Here is a 16,173-nt window from a genome sequence, read left to right on the forward strand (position 1 = left end):
TTTGTTATCCTCTTAGATTACTTAAAAATTCCTCAAGTCACCATCTTAAGTGACTTGCATGTTTAAAGGGTCCTTGCTTCTTCTTCTGGATTCCTGTACAACTCCATTGCCCACCAAACTGCGTGCCCTAACCCATCCCCCAAGCCCTTCAGCCAATCAGGAAAGACTATGAACCTTTGACCTGGACAAATCCCAAGTGAGGGGCAGGTATGACTGCATCAGGGATATAAGGAGGAGCCACTGTCAGCCATTTTGTGCTTGCATGACGCTTAACAGGAGTGAGCACATGCTTGCACCCTCTTGATCAAGAGAAAATTGCCTTGTCAAGATATTCTGTCTCTTGTGTGTCTGTTTTTGGCACTGGAGGGTTATCAATTCCAACAATTTGGAGGATCGTCCAGGATTTTACATTCTGTCCAGGAAGGGGGTCCTGGCCCTTCCCCAGGGAGATGCGTCTGCTGCCTGATTGTGGCGGCCCTCCAGGTACAGCTGAGGACAACAACTTTCCAGATCTGTGAATGAACTCAGACTGCAGAATTTCTTGACCATGCAGGTAAAAGAGCTCTGAAGACAGGAACTTTGGCGTCCATGTAAATTTTGTGCACAAACCAAGACAAGAAATGTCATGGGGGTGACCAAGTAATGTCTTGGTGGTCAGGATACTGGAGGCTGTGTGATGTGTGAATGAGACATGTCAGGTGACATGCAGGGAAAGCGAAGTCTTGATACGCAGTTCTGAGGCAACCTTATGTTTAAGGCAGAATTAGATTCTTGAATCTAATCCAGGTCAGCATCTTGTACAGACCCGCAGGCTACCAAGAGGTGCCTGAGGCTCCCATGAAAGACATGGGTGGAGACAGACAAAGGGAAAAAGAATCAGAGTGCAAGAAAGGCAAAGGGGGGGGTTGAGCTCCTGATAGAGCACAGTTGACCAGAAGGGAGAAATGGGAAATAAAGGCAGCAAAGAGAGGGGCCAGAAAACAAAGGCCCAGGATAAAATACCCTCTGGGAGCCACCCAGGAAAGATGTTAAAATATTGGAATGATAGCTCCCATACTAAAGGAAAAAGAAACAATGAATTGTTAAGTACTGTTGTTTTATCTGGACCAAAGAACTGATCTTAAAGCCTTTGTTTTTTTGTTTTTTTTTTTTGGCCAAAGTTTGGGTCTGACAAGGACTGAGTCTGTCAGCTATTAAATGAGCATGTTAATGATAAAGGCTCAGTCACTCAAGAGGAGATGGAATATGCCCTCCATTGGAGACAGAGTCCTGTAGTCCTGTTTCCACTAAAAAAACAAAAACAAAAAACCCAAAACCCCTTTCTAACTGGGATTTACTCTCCTCCCTTCCCTCTCCCTTTTGCCTGTCCTTCCTCTGGTTCAAGCACCAGAGCCGGCCCCAGCCCTGCCCTCTAGGCTTCCATCCCTCCACCTCCACCCTCTTTCAACTCCCAGCCCCTCAGTCTTCTGCTTAAACATACAAAAACTAGAAAATTGGAAAAATAGATCTATAGAGGAATTATTAGGAGAGGCACGAAAGATATACATAAGGTGAGAGGAAGAAGAAAAAAACAAAAAGCAAAGATTATGTTATCCACGATCCAGCAGGTTAATAGGGAAAGGCCAAACTGAAGGATGGACTGCATGAGGTTCCAAAAGGTGATAAGTGGTCAAGGAGACACCTCTCCTTCCCAGGAAACCTCTGTCTGCACCTGAGAGACATCTCTGCCCTCAAGCAATACTCAAAAAGGCTATAAAACCCAATCCCCAACCTGACCCACAGAATCACCAGTTCCAAGTCCCTCTGCACTCCCCACCATGCAGTCTTTTCTCTTCTCTTCGCTTCTCCTCTCTCCTCTCCTCTCCTCTCCTCTCCTCTTCTCTTCTCTACAAATAAAATCTTTCTGACCTCTACTGCTGGAGTCCACCTGTGCTTTCATTCTCAGAGCAGGCTCAAGAACCCTGAGCACTTGAAATTCCTGTACGTGTCATCTGTGCATAATATTTGGTGACCACAAAGGGACATTTCTTCTGAACCATGATTGGTACAGGTTGTGCCAAACAGGGAAAGTCTGCTTAGGAACATGACCATGACAGTCTGGCACTCTGATGGAGTCTGTTCTCCAGGAAAGCCCCCCACCATGGCCTAGCTACAATGGACCTCTCAGGCCAGACGTTCTCTCTCTCTCTCTCTCTCTCTCTCTCTCTCTCTCTCTCTCTCTCTTGTTAAGGAGAGTTTCTCCCTTGGGAACCTGAGGAAAAGCTCCGAGCCCATTACAGCTGTAAGGCAGGCAACCCAAGAGAACTCAGGGGCCAGCCAGGGGCTTATACCAGACTGCCAAGCCTATGTGGGTGGAGCCAGACTTCAGTGCACAGAGGCTTTTTTTCTCCTCTCAACTCTTGGCTCCCTCTCTCCTTAAACTCTCTTTCAAGATCTGACCCGCTTAGGAGGAGGTCTGAAAATAGCCAGTGGAAAGGAAAGTTTCCTTCAAGCTATAAAGGCCCTCTGACTGTGGCACTCTCCAGTGTCATCCAAAGGCTGGAGATGCAACTTCCTGACCTGCCCTGAGGCTCCAAAGATAGCTAAGTCTCGGACCCCTGCAGCCATGTCCATGGCAAACAATCAGATCTCTTATGCTTCCTTCATGGTTTCCGTGGCCCAAGAGTGGAGGTCACTCCTTGCTTCCAGTGCTCCAGTACTGCCCTTGGGCAGGATCGACCTGGACAGTAGTGGTGACCAATAATCCCTCATGTGTTGATACTGAGAAACTCTATTTTCCCCCAATCCTCAGCCTCTCCTTCCCCTTCCCAGGTAGTTCTGCATGAGTGTCCCCTCCCCTCTTTGCTCTAAACAGCAGTGGGCTTCCTTCTTCAGGGAGTTTGGGAAAAATCCCTGCAGGCACCAGAAAGTGCAAGTCTCTAACTAAGGCTTAACTGTCTTTGTCAAGCACCAGGTTAAACAGGTTCCGCAGCCTGCCCTTAGGAAAAGAAAAAAACAGCTAAAAGGCAGAGACCACACAGTCTTCTCCATTTTTGCCCCTTACCACAGCAAAAACCTTCAGATACTCTCTCTCTTTTCATAAAAAAGCATGTATGCCTCACAGGATATATATAGGGGAACAGAAGTCTACTTCATCAGGAGTCCCCATCCATGCCTCTGCAGGGTCCTCCCTCTGGTCATGCAGGCCCTCCTGGTTACTTTGATAGAGTTATTTTTAAATTACACGCCCTCAGCTGGTAGAGGAGAACCAGGTACCTGGGTCACAGGGCAAACAGGCATGTCAAAATAGGTAAGAGATTGGTTAGAGGTCATTTTGGTGGGGTAGCGGCACCCAGAATACCTAAAAATCTTCCATGACCTTAGCCACAGGTGGCAGTGGCAGGAGAGCAAGGGAGAGAGGGATGCTCTCTCCCACTAGAGTTTCTCCTCATCTGGGGACACCTAGGTAAAAGGAGAAACCTCTGTTAAGGTGACCAATTTTCCCTTGTTTCCCTTTTTAAATGAGGAATCAAGCCTCAAGGATCCAGGAAGGATCCCCCCTTGCCTACTTATTAAAACATTGGAAAGATCTTGATCCAGGAAGTCTTCAGGAAAAGTGACTCAAGTTTTACTGCACCCAGGTTTGGCCACGGTATCTTCTGGGAGATGAGGAAAGATGGCCAGAAGGAGGGAGCATTAATTATAATACCATTCTTCAATTAGATATGTTCTGTAAAAAGGAGGGAAAGTGGACTGAAGTTCCATATGTTCAACTGTTCTTTTTCCTAAGAGACCACCCAGAATGGCTGAGCAAATGCAGGCTAGATACGCAGACCATGGTGACCCTTTGCAAAAAGCCCCCAAAATCCCTCGAACCAAAGAATCCATCTGATACTCCATCAGCTCCCCAGCTCCCCCCCTTACCCAGCTGCCTCACAAACTAGACACTGTCCCACAGGACTCTACCCCTCCAGTTAATTCCTGGAGAGGGGATAGGGTTCACGTTCCTTTTAGAGTGAGTGAACTTAAAGAGATTAAAAAGGATTTAGGAAATTACACAGAAAACCCACATCAGTACATCCAGGCATTTAGAGAAGTCAGCCAAAACTTTGAACTGAACTGGAAAGATGTAATGCTATTGCTATTACAGACCCTTACTGCTCTGGAGAAATAGCAGGTACTAGATCAGGCAGTCACAGCTGGAGACAATTATCACTTAGATAAATGTGCCCCTACAGGCCTAGTTCAGACTGGGCCCTCACAGGAGGAGAGGAAGGGAGAAGAAAGACAAAGATACAGGATACCTAAAAGGGAACCCTGATTCCCAATTCCAACAGGAGATCAGGCAGTACCTAGGTATGACTCTAAGTGGGACCCTAAAAATGACAAGGATGAATGGAGCCATAACCATTCCATCCACTGTGTTCTTGTGGGTCTACAGAGAGCCAAAGTAAAACCTCTTAATTTCTCCCAAGTCATGGCTGTACAGAAAGGATCCTTAGAGACCCCAGTAGCTTTCTTACAGAAACTTAAGGATGCTTTACAAAAGCATACCAATATTGTACCAGAGTCACAGGAAGAAGAAATCATCCTAAAAGATAAATTTCTAACACAGTCAGAACCAGATATCCATAAAAAGCTTCAAAAACTGGTAGCTGAAGGGAGAAGTGATCTAGACCAATTGGTCCATGTTGCCATGTCTGTATACTATAATAGGGACTTAGAAAAAGAAAAGAAGGACCTGGAAAAGGAAAAAAGAAAGGATAAACAGCAGGAGGCTCTGATTGCAGCGCTCACAGAGGCTCCCCCGGGGCAAAGTCCAAACCCGAGGACATGCTTTCAATGTGGACAGGTAGGCCATTTTAGGAGGGAGTGCCCCCAGAGAAAGCTACCTCTGAGACCCTGCCCCATTTTTTGGGAAAACCATTGGATGGCACACTGTCTCAGGAGAAATGAGGTCAGAGCCTCCCACCCAATGATGGGTCCCGGGGACTCCTATCCAGGCTCTCTAAGGACTGAAAAAAATTGTACTATATTATACTAGTATCAAAAAGGCACAAGGTCAGCCTCCTTATCGATATTGGAGCCAGCATCTCAGCTATTCCTTTCTCTCCCAGACCCAGGTCCTCCAAGAAAATTACTGTTTGGGACATATCAGGCCAGCCCCTATCACATTTCACTCAACCTTTAGCCTGCTCCTGGGAAGATTTCCATTTCTGTCACTCTTTTTTAATTATCCTAGAAACCCCTACTCCTCTGCAAGGGTGAGACCTTCTATCTAAATTGGGGGTACAGCTCCTTTTACCCCCAGGAGTGTACTTTTGCTTGACCCTAATAGAGGAACAAGTAGACCCCACAGTGTGGACAGATGGACATATTGTGGGACAGGCACAAACAGCAGTCACAGTCCTAATTCATCTCAAGGACCTCTCCAGGTTTCCCCATCAAAAACAATATTGTGGTGAACACACATAAGATTGCTGTAGTATTGATTAACTGTATTGTATTAAAGTATGGAAAATTGTTGTAATAAGAATTAGTAGCTAGTGTGCGTTAGGACTAAGAAACCAAGCCAGAGAATGACAGGCTGATATGCAAATAAGCCAACCCCAAGGTGGCCAGCTCGATATGCAAATAAGCCAACCCTAAGGTGGTGAGGTCAATAACACCAACTATGAGGTCACCACCAAGCATAAAAACCCAAGCCTCACTACCACTCATTGCTCACCTCCCAAACGTTGAAGACTGCACTGTCAGAGCCCATCCCAAAGCTCTGACGTAGAGGCAGCTGCCACTTGAGAGCACTGCCCATTCTCCTGATGACTGGGTTGCCAGTGAACAGCAAGAATGGACCTGCAACTAAGATTGGCTGTAAGGATTCCCTGGAGCTCAACTGGACTCCCCTTATTGGCTAAGAAAACGTTGCACAGTGAGTGAGGCTTGGGAAAGGCCTGAATAAGTTCCTGGCTGGCTGGACAGGACGTTAGGATCTGTTTGAGAGTGCCGTGTGGATTTGTTTGAATAAAATCTTATTCTCTGAAGTAAGAGTTTCCTGAGTACTGCTTACCCATACTCTGAACCATAAGTGCTCGCAACAGTTGGCATAGTCGACAGGGTCTTGCGAAGGGGATTAAGTTGGTGGCTTTTTAGCTTTTTATAAGCCTAGCATGAGAAAGGGCAATCTGGACACAGATCTTGGTCTGATTGAGGCATTGGAGGCACTAAAGCAAAGGAACAAGGGAGGGTGCAGTGAGCAGAAACCTTGACCAACCATCTGTACAACGCCAACCCAGCTTCAGTTGGGGAAGAGCTGGTAGCTTGGGTATGGGTCCTTCTCTCCTGCCTACCTAGGCTCACCACCCAGATGAAGCCAACCCAGCCTTGGTTGGGGAAGAGCACGTAACTTGGGTGAAGGCCACCCCTTGCTCTGGAGCAAAGGGAGCCCCCAACACTGAGATTCTCTCAGAGGGATTTTAGGACTTACCCCCGATAAGGAACACCAAGCGGCTATGAAACATTGGATAGCTAAATGATTATACAGAATTGGAGACTCGCTATTAGACAAACAAATTTGGGAACTGAACGCAGCCAGATCCATTCATTGGTACCTAATGAAGGTGCTCATTAAGAGACTATATACCCTAGCCACCTGGTGGGAGCCTGAAGCCTAGGTCATGGCGACTGCCGGGAGTAAAGTATGGGAGAAGCTGAGAAGGAAATGGGATAAAAACAAGACAAGGGTAGAAATAGAGCCAGGATCCCCTTGGAAGGAGATAGAGATGCTAACACAAGAAAAATTTAAAGATTACCCTAAGGGGACAGATAGAACTCTTCCCCTTACAGACCCATACACTGTAAACCCCGCAGTGAGAGGGGCCCAAAAGGAAGAAATACCAGCCATATTGTGCATAATAATAGATGACATAGATATTGACCAAAGAAGGGGAAAACAACTGGTCAATAAGGTCCTAGGCAAGAATAACCCCTTCATTGAGGCATGCCCCACAACAACTCGAAAGGTGACTTACACCCCTGTAAAAGGACGTGAGGAGTCAGGAGAGGAGACCACCATAATAGAAAAGAGATCTCTGACAAGAACTGAGTTGCAACAATATAGAACAGAATTTGCCCAGAGAGGAGAGAAGGATGTAACCTACCTAAGAGAGAATATGGTCCAATGGAGCCGATACAGTAGAACTATCGGTGGCTGAAATGAGACAGCTGGCAGGTATGATAGAAAACCCCCACATACACGAGGGACTACTGATGGCTCTGGAAGTGTGCCCAGAGGCCACCAGGACCTTGTTTGCCTGGATAACAGAGGCATGGAGGAATACAGTACCAGACATGAATCTGTCCTCAGTAGAGGCAGAGGCAGTTCAGTGGAGGAATTTAGATGAGGCCATAAAACTGGTAAGGAAGGTAGGGATTTTATATAAAGTTTACCACTCCGAAATTAGGACACCATTGGGGGCGCCAGTCTCGAGAGACATGAAAAAAATAATTATAAATGGAGCTCCAGCACATTTTAAAATGACCTTAACAACAGCCTTAGCACAGGCAGAAACTTTACAGGAAATCACAGACTTTATTAAGGAAGTGAGAAACTTAGAAAAATGCAAGGTACTGTCCTTCCCAGTAGAGAGGAAAAGAGAAGCTAAATGGCCACCAAAACAGCTTACCACCTTTATAACTGAAGCACCAACGTGCTTCAGGTGTGGTAGGCCTGGAAGGGAATGTCGCTGCAGGCAGAGACAGAATTTCCCAACAAGAACCCAACCACAAGGTACATATAGATACCCACTTCCAAAACACAGGGGAAGCCCCTACAGGGCCAAACACAACAAAGAAGGCCAGGATGGAACAGAAGAGGACAATGATGAGGAATATCAAACCATTTGGGAACCCAAACATGAGCAGAGGCCCAAGGCTGGAAACACACTCATGGGGACAAAAGTCATGGAGCCGACCAGCACAGAGACAACAGACTTCAGGCCCTACATCCAACTACCAGCACTTGTCAACAGCCAGACCCACTTCCTAACATTTTTAATTGATACAGGAAGTGAAGTCACAATTACACATCAGTGCCTTGCCCCAAACAACAGGATCCTATACAGATACAGGGAGTAAATGCCGTAAATATTGCTGTAGATGCCCACTAAGAATATTAGTGTATGATAGAGAGCCTATAGAAACAAATGCAGTCTTTATGTCTGCTCCAACAGGCTTACTAGGAATGGATATTATTCCATAAATATTTGGTACATGGCTACCTTTAAAGGAAAACAAAATGTTGCAAGTAAATCTGGCAGAGGTAAAAATAGAACCAATAATACTGCTGGAAATATAAACTTCCTTCACTAAACAATATCCGTTGAAGGGAGGACATGATGAAGTGACAGCATGCATAAATAACCCTGATAGACGAAGGAGTCATTGAAAGGACACAGTCCTTTAATTTTAACAGCCCAGCCTGGCCGGTTAAGAAACTGAATGGTACCTATAGATTCACTGTGGACTTTAGAAAAATTAATGAGCTTTCACCTGCAAGGCCTGGTAATTTACCAGATGTACAAGACTTATTTTATAGAATATAAAAAGGAGCATACACATGGTTTGCATCAGTGGACTTATCTAATATGTTCTTTGCCCTACCATTGCATCCTAAATCTAGAGAAATGACCACCTTTACCTGGAATAACAAACAATATCAATTTAAAAGATTACCCCATCATAGCACATGTGACATTACAATGGTCACTAGACAAATTGAAAATCCCAGATGAATGCTAAGTACTGTCATATGTAGATGATATAATTATAGCTGGAAAGAGCAAAGAAAAGGTATCAAAATTACTAGAGGAGAAAGTGGAGATATTAAGGAAAGATGGATGGATGACAAATATCCTTTAAAGTCAGAAGTTAAAGAGGGGTTAATTCCCATAATCAAAGACTTAAAGAGACAGGGACTGCTAATAGAATGCTCCAGCCCATATAATACTTTTATTCTCAGAGTCAGAAAGGGATCTAACAAATGGAAGCTAGCCCAGGATCTCCACCTGATCAATGAGGCAGTAGTGCCTCTCCACCCGGTAGTTCCAAATCCCCATACACTTTTAGCTCAAATACCTCCAGGTACTGTTTACTACTCTGTCCTGGACTTAAAGGATGCCTTCTTTTGCATTCCCTTACATCCTAAAAATCAACCTATCTTTGCCTTTGAGGACCCCACAAGAAAGTCTGGACAGGTGACCTGGACTGTCCTCCCCCAGGGAATCAGAGACAGCCCCCACCTCTTTGGGTTAGCTCTAACCCAAGACTTGACAGTGGCAATATCCACAAGCTACTCTGCTACAATATGTAAATGACTTCCTGCTCTGTGGACCAATTGAGCCTGTCATTTCACAAGCCACTGAATCCTTACTAAACTTCTTAGCAGACAGAGCATATAAAATCTCTAAAGAAAAAGCCCAATTGTGTCAGTCTAGGGTTACATATTTAGGTCTTGTTCTGGAGAAAGAAATGAGGGCTCTAGGAGAAGATAAAATCTGTCCAATCCTGATGTTTTCTCTACCTAACTCTAAAGCAATTCAGGGCCTTTTAGAGGGTCACAGGATACTGTAGAATTTGGATCCTGGGATAAGCAGATCTAGCCAGGCCCTTATATAAAATTCTTAAGGAAGCAAAGAAGGATACCCAGCCCTTTATTGAATGGGATGACCAGTTGGAAAATGCATTCCACCTGTTTTAAAAGGCCCTTATGACAGTCCAACACTGGGTCTCCCAGTACAGGACAAGTTTCAATTATACGTCTATGAAAAGGGAGGACTGGCCTTGGGCGTGGTGACTCAGCTCCAGGGCATCACTTCCCAGCCAGTAGGCTACTTAAGCAAAGAGTTAGATCAGGTAGCCAAGGGATGGCCAAGCTGTCTTAGAGCAGTGGCTGCAGTAAGCCTTCTAGTGCCTGAAGCTTGAAAACTTATCCTAAACTGCCCCCTAACAGCTTATACACCACATGACTTAGGGAGAATTTTTAATTCAAAAGGAGAACTTTGGCTATCTGACAGCCATCTACTTAAATACCAGGCCCAGCCTCTGGGAGGGACAGAAATAACATTAAGGACCTGTCAGAGCCTAAATCCTGCATCCCTTCTACCAGAGGCAGAGGGAAGTCCTGAACATTCATGTGAGGAGGTACTTATGGAAAACTATGCTGCCCAACCTGACTTAACTGAACGGCCCTTAAAAAGCCCCAATCTAGAATTATACACTGACGGCAGTTCCTTTGTCAAAAATGGTGTCAGACATGCAGGATTTGCAGTTGTAAAAGAATTTGGCATCCTCAAATCAGTCCTCTTCCTCCTAATACAAGTGCTCAGTTGACAGAATTCATGGTCCTAGAAGAAGCCCTAAGATTGTCAAAATAACAGAGAGTCAACATCTTTACAGATTCTAAGTATGCCTTCCTGATCCTGCATGTTCATGTAGCTATCTGTAAGGAAAGGGGAAAGCTAACTACAACAGGAACAACTGTTCCTGCAATTAGAGGTTGCTCTAATATTTTTAGGGCTAACAGCATTAATTGCAGCCCTAGCTAGAATAAGCTATGGGGTGGTTGCCAATCATGTAACTGCAAAAAAACCTAACCAAAGTAGTAGAGGGCACCTTAGACTAGGTAGGCCTTGCCATTAAGGACATGCAAAAGTCTTTGTCGTCCCTTGCCTGGCCTTAGATTTTCTTCTGGCTAAACAAGGCGGGGTATGTGCCATCACCAATACCTCCTGTTGCACATATATAAACACTTCAGGCATTGTAGAGGAACGTGCAGACTACATTAACAGGCTGAGTGGCTCTGGGAGCAATCTCATGAAACTCAGGTTTCTACACAGGTATGGGACCAAATAAAATCCTGGCTCCCCTCCAGGACTTCATTCCTATCCTTTTTGGGGCCTATAGATGCCATTATTCTCTTGCTTGTGTTTGGGCCTTGCATTTTAAAACTTGTCAAGTTTGTTTCTTCTCGCCTAAAATCCATCAAACTACAAATGCCTCTGGTGGAGATGAAAATGACCTACTAGTGCAGTCCCCTTAACAGCTCCTCTCCTGGTCAGTCCTGATGCTGCGGGCCCCTTCATCGCCCCCTGTCAGCAGGAAGCAGTTACTGAACAGACTTCATCATCCCTATTCCTAACAGTAATTAGGGCAACCACTGAGAGGGAGGATCGAAGGACGGACTGGAGGAGGTCCCAAAAGGTGATAAGTGGTCAAGGAGACACCTCTCCTTCCCAGGAAACTTCTGTCTGCACCTGAGAGACATCTCTGCCCTCAGGCAATACTCAAAAAGGCTATAAAAACCCTATCCCCAATCCGACCCACAGGACCACTGGTTTCCAGGTCCACTGCATTCCCCACCATGCAGTCTTTCTCGTCTCTTCTCTACAAATAAAATCTTTCCAACTTCTGTTGCTGGAGTCCACCTGTGTTTTCATTCTCAGAGCGGGCTCAAGAACCCTGAGCACCTGAAATTCCTGTGTGTGTCATCTGTGCATCAAAACCAAGGTCCTATTGGACCTCAACCAGCCTGGCCTTCTTTGTGGGGTCTAAGAAACCAGAAAGTCAGAAGATGAAACAAAGAAGAGGGCAGAGTAAGTGCTTTAAATGTGGGGAAACTGGACACTTAAGAGAAAATGTCCAGAATGGGAAAGAGAGTGTAGGAAACTTAATGACCTTTGATGAAGAATAGGGGTCAGGGGCACTTTTACCTTGAAGGGTCCCACTCAGAGCCCTTGATAAATTTAGAAATGGGATCACAACGTGAAGTTGTCACCTTCCTGATTGACTCATGTGCTTCCAGATCCTCCCTCTGTCTTCGGCCCACGGGCTTAATCTATTCCCCAGAGAGGATGCTAATTTTTGGGGTAAAGGAAGAAAGCTTTCCAGTTAAAATTTTACAAGAAGCAGATGTTTATTTCTAAGACAGGACCACTAAAATACAATTTCTCCTAGTCCCTGAGGCAGGTACCAACCTATTTGGAAGAGATCTAATGACCCAATTACATGGGTCTACTTGGGTTTACATGTAAAAAAGGGATAAAATACAAGCAAGCCCTTATCACAGCTCTGGTGCTAGCCTTGCCCTCTCTTGAACAGCCTTTTCACCTCTTTGTGAATGTAAATAAGGGAATAGCCCTCGGGGTGCTAACCCAAAAACAGGGGGGTCAATGTCAAAGTATGGCCTTCTTATCTAAATTCTTAGATCCTGTCACCCAAGGTTGGCCTGAGTACATTCAGGCAGTAGCAGCTGCAGCTCTTCTAACAGACGAAAATGGAAAAATCGCCTTTGGGGGAGATCTAATTATTAGCACTCTTCATCAAGTTAGGACAATCTTAAACCAGAAGGTGGGCAGATGGCTGACGGACTCCAGAATCCTAAAGTATGAGGCTTATCTTGCTTGAAAAGGATGACCTAACTTTAACTACTGATGAGACCCTAAAACCAGCCACTTTCTTGGCAGGAAGGCAGGAGGGAGGAGCCCCTGAACATAAATGTTTAGACATTATTTTGAATATCAAACAAAAGTCAGGCCAGATCTCAGGAAAACTCCTTTCCAGACTGGGTTCCATTAAGAAGGCAAAAAGGCATAATGGATATTCTATAGAAGACAAGGAGGCCATGACTATAATACAATCAGGGCGACTCCCTAACAATTTGTTGGCACAAACTTGTTAATTGTTTGCCCAAAATCAGGCCTTAAAACACTTAAAGGACAAAGAAGGGACCATATACACGGATTCAAAATATGCATTTAGTGTGGTCCACACCTTTGGAAAAATCTGGATGGAACAGGGCTTAATCAATAGCAAGGGCCAAGACTTGGTACATGAAGAATTAATTCAACAAATATTAGAAACCGTAAAACTACCTGAAGAAATAACCATAGTCATGTGCCAGGTCACGAAAAGGGGGTAAACTTGGAGGCTTGGGAAAATTCTTTTGCAGATGAGACAGCAAAACAGGCTGCCCTCACCTCTGAGGCCCTGGTCTTTTGTCTCATTCCACACCTCCTTGCTCCTCACGTCACCCCTATCTTTACTCCCTTCAAGGAAGAACAACTAAAAAACTTGGTGCAGTCAGGACTGAACAGGGAAAATGGGTTCTCCCTGATGGAAGGGAAATGACCTCAAAGCCCCTAATGAGAGAACTCCTTACCTATCTCCATCAGGGGAGCCACTGGGGACCCCAAGCCATGTGTGATGCAGTTTTGCAAGCCTGTGGGTGTATAGGGGTCTATACACTAGCCAAACAAGTATCAGGAGGATGTCTTACTTGTTGAAGATTAACAGGCAAGCTCTGAGACAGAGACCAGCTGGGGTTAGAAACCCCAGGTTGTGACCTTTCCAAAGCATTCAGGTAGATTACACTGATGTGCCTAAAATAGGTCATCTTAACTACCTCTTGGTTATTGTAGACCATTTCACTCACTGGGTTGAGACCATTCCTCTCCCAGGGGTCACTGCTACAAATGTAATTAGGTTATTACTAGAAAACATAATCCCAAGCTTTGGGGTTATAGAAAATACAGACTCAGACAATGGGAGTCATTTCACTGCCAATGTTCTTAAGGGACTTATGAAGGCTCTAGAGATCAAACGGGAATATCATTCTCCCCAGCATCCACCTTCCTTAGGGAGAGTTGAAAGAATGAATCAGATTCTTAAAAACCAATGCACTAAATTAGTTTTAGAGACCAGATTACCTTGGACTAAATATCTTCCCGTAGCACTACTCAGAATTAGGACGGCCCCTCGGAAGGCCTCTCCTCCTACGAAATGCTTTATGGGCTTCCTTACCTTAGCTCTGTTACTGATGTACCTTCATTTGAAACTAAAGACTATTTCCTCAAAAATTATATACTTGGCTTGTCCTCTATTTTACTTTGTCTTACGAAAAAAGGATTGTTAGCACAGGCTCCTCCTCTTGACTTTCCTGTTCACCCACACCAGCCTGGTGATTATGTGCTAATCAAGACCTGGAAAGAATATAAGTTTGAGCCAGCATGGGACAGACCCTTCTTGGTCCTGCTGACCATGGAGACAGCTGTCCAGACCGCAGAGCAGGGATGGACTCATCACACATGGGTAAAGAAGGCACCCCCCCACCTGACCAGAAGGAACAATGGGCTGTGCTCTCACATCCAGGCAACACCAAAGTGACTTTAAAAAGACTATAGTTAAAATATTCTTTCCCTTTTATCTGAGAAATGCTTATTATTAATGTAACTCAGAGTACTTTTCCCTTAATTGTTGAATTTGATGCATGCCAGATCCTTCCTTGTGGAGGCCTTATGTCCCAACTCCAGCTCCAAGGATACTCCTTTTATATGTGCCCCATGCCGGGACCCACAGGGAAGCTGGTATCTGTCCAGAGTGGATGGATGTGGGGTGAAACACTGGGTATAAAGGATATACTTCTCCCTTTTATGACAATCCTAAGGGCTGGACCAGACCCTCGGGCACTGGAAAGACTCCAATTTCTATCCTCCAGAAAAATTGACAGTCTTTTAACAGACTACAGTCAAAATTACAGCTGTTTCAAACACACCCCTCTCCTACTTGTAAAGATAAACAATGTAACCCACTTAGATTAGTCATAGAAAGCCCTTGGAGTATGACACAAGGACCATCTATATTTTGTAGATATGGGTTGGGGCATATGTCTCAGGGACAGACCCATTAGGTGCCTTTGAGCTCCATACCCCTCCTAGGGAACATCCAGTTCTACCTCCACTCCAATGTTACCTACATGTTTGTACAACAATCAAACTCAGGTAGCTGTAGTAGAAGTCAAGGACCTAAGACAAACTGTGGCTATTGAAATTGGGTACAGGGATACAAATGCTTGGATGGAATGGATAAAAAGCTGACCACACATTAAATAAGAGCAATTGCTATGTTTGTACTTCTGCGAGACCAGAGTCTCAGGTGGTCCCATTTTCATTAGGATGGTCCTCAGATCCAGATGGAATGTATTGCATGTTGGCTCTGTTTCAGGATGCCAAAACTTGGGGCAACAAATCCTGTTGGATGCTATCACTACTGTTCCCAAAGGTCAGAGGTCCTGCAGGTCAGCCCGGAGGACTATTAGGCCACCCACCCTGGGTGTCAATTATACCTCATGTCTCACCAGACAGGGGGAAAGATTGACAGATGTGGGAAACCTGACAGGATGCAGCGATAGCCAGTCCTTCAACAGCCTCACAAACCAGTCCACACTCTCAGTGGGCAGAGCTGATGCCTGGTGGTACTGTGGAGGACCTGTACTTAAGACTCTCCCAGGTAACTGGGCAGGCACCAGTGCTTTGATGCAGTTGGCAATCCCTTTTACCCTAGCATTTAGATTCCTAGCCTGTGCTGCAACATCTAGAAAAAGGAGAGACATAGACATAGACACTGCAGCTAACCGCAGAGGCTCCTTTGATCCCCATGTTTACACTGATGCCATTGGGGTTCCTGGGGGAGTGCCAAACTAATTCAGTGGGGTTTCAATCAGTACTCTTTTGGTGGTCCACTATAAATAAAAATGTCAATTGGATTAATTATATTTATTATAACCAACAAAGGTTTGTTAACTTTACCAGGGATACCATCAAAGGAATAACAGAGCAATTGGGACCAACTAGCCAGATGGCTTAGAAGAACAGGCTAGCATTAGACGATATTGGCTGAAAAGGCAGGAGTTTGTGTAATGATTGGAGTTTCATGTTGCACATATATCCCAAATAATACAGCCCCTGATGGAACTATTACCAAGGCCCTACAGGGATTAACTACCCTATCTAACAAGCTAGCTGAAAACTCAGGTATAAATGATCCCTTCGCTGTCTTAATGGAAAATTGGTTTGGAAGGACTGGATGACCTCAATCTTAACCTCCTTGATTGTAGTGGCTGGAGTTTTAATTTTAGTAGGATGCTGCATAATTCCTTGTGTCTGAGGACTAATACAGCAGTTGAGACAGCCCTCACCAAACAATACACCCCCCCCTACCAAAATAACTTGTTTCTATTAGAAATGCAGAAACATGAGAGCCAGCGGCTCCTAAATGAGTTTGAAGAAAAGAATTTAAATTAAAAGAAGGGGAAATTGTAAGAAAAATGCTCTTTTCTATGAAAGTATTTGTTACCCTCTTAGA

At 44.8% G+C, this 16,173-nt stretch overlaps 1 pseudogene; it reads left to right on the top strand.

The window, feature by feature from the left end:
* Nucleotides 1–8,247: 8,247 nt before the first annotated feature.
* LOC109694718 (uncharacterized) lies at nt 8,248–16,050 on the top strand (annotated as a pseudogene).
* The last annotated feature ends 123 nt before the right edge of the window (nt 16,051–16,173 follow it).

This window comes from Castor canadensis, chromosome 10 (genome assembly GCF_047511655.1).
Source record: "Castor canadensis chromosome 10, mCasCan1.hap1v2, whole genome shotgun sequence".
Taxonomy (NCBI): Eukaryota; Metazoa; Chordata; class Mammalia; order Rodentia; family Castoridae; genus Castor; species Castor canadensis.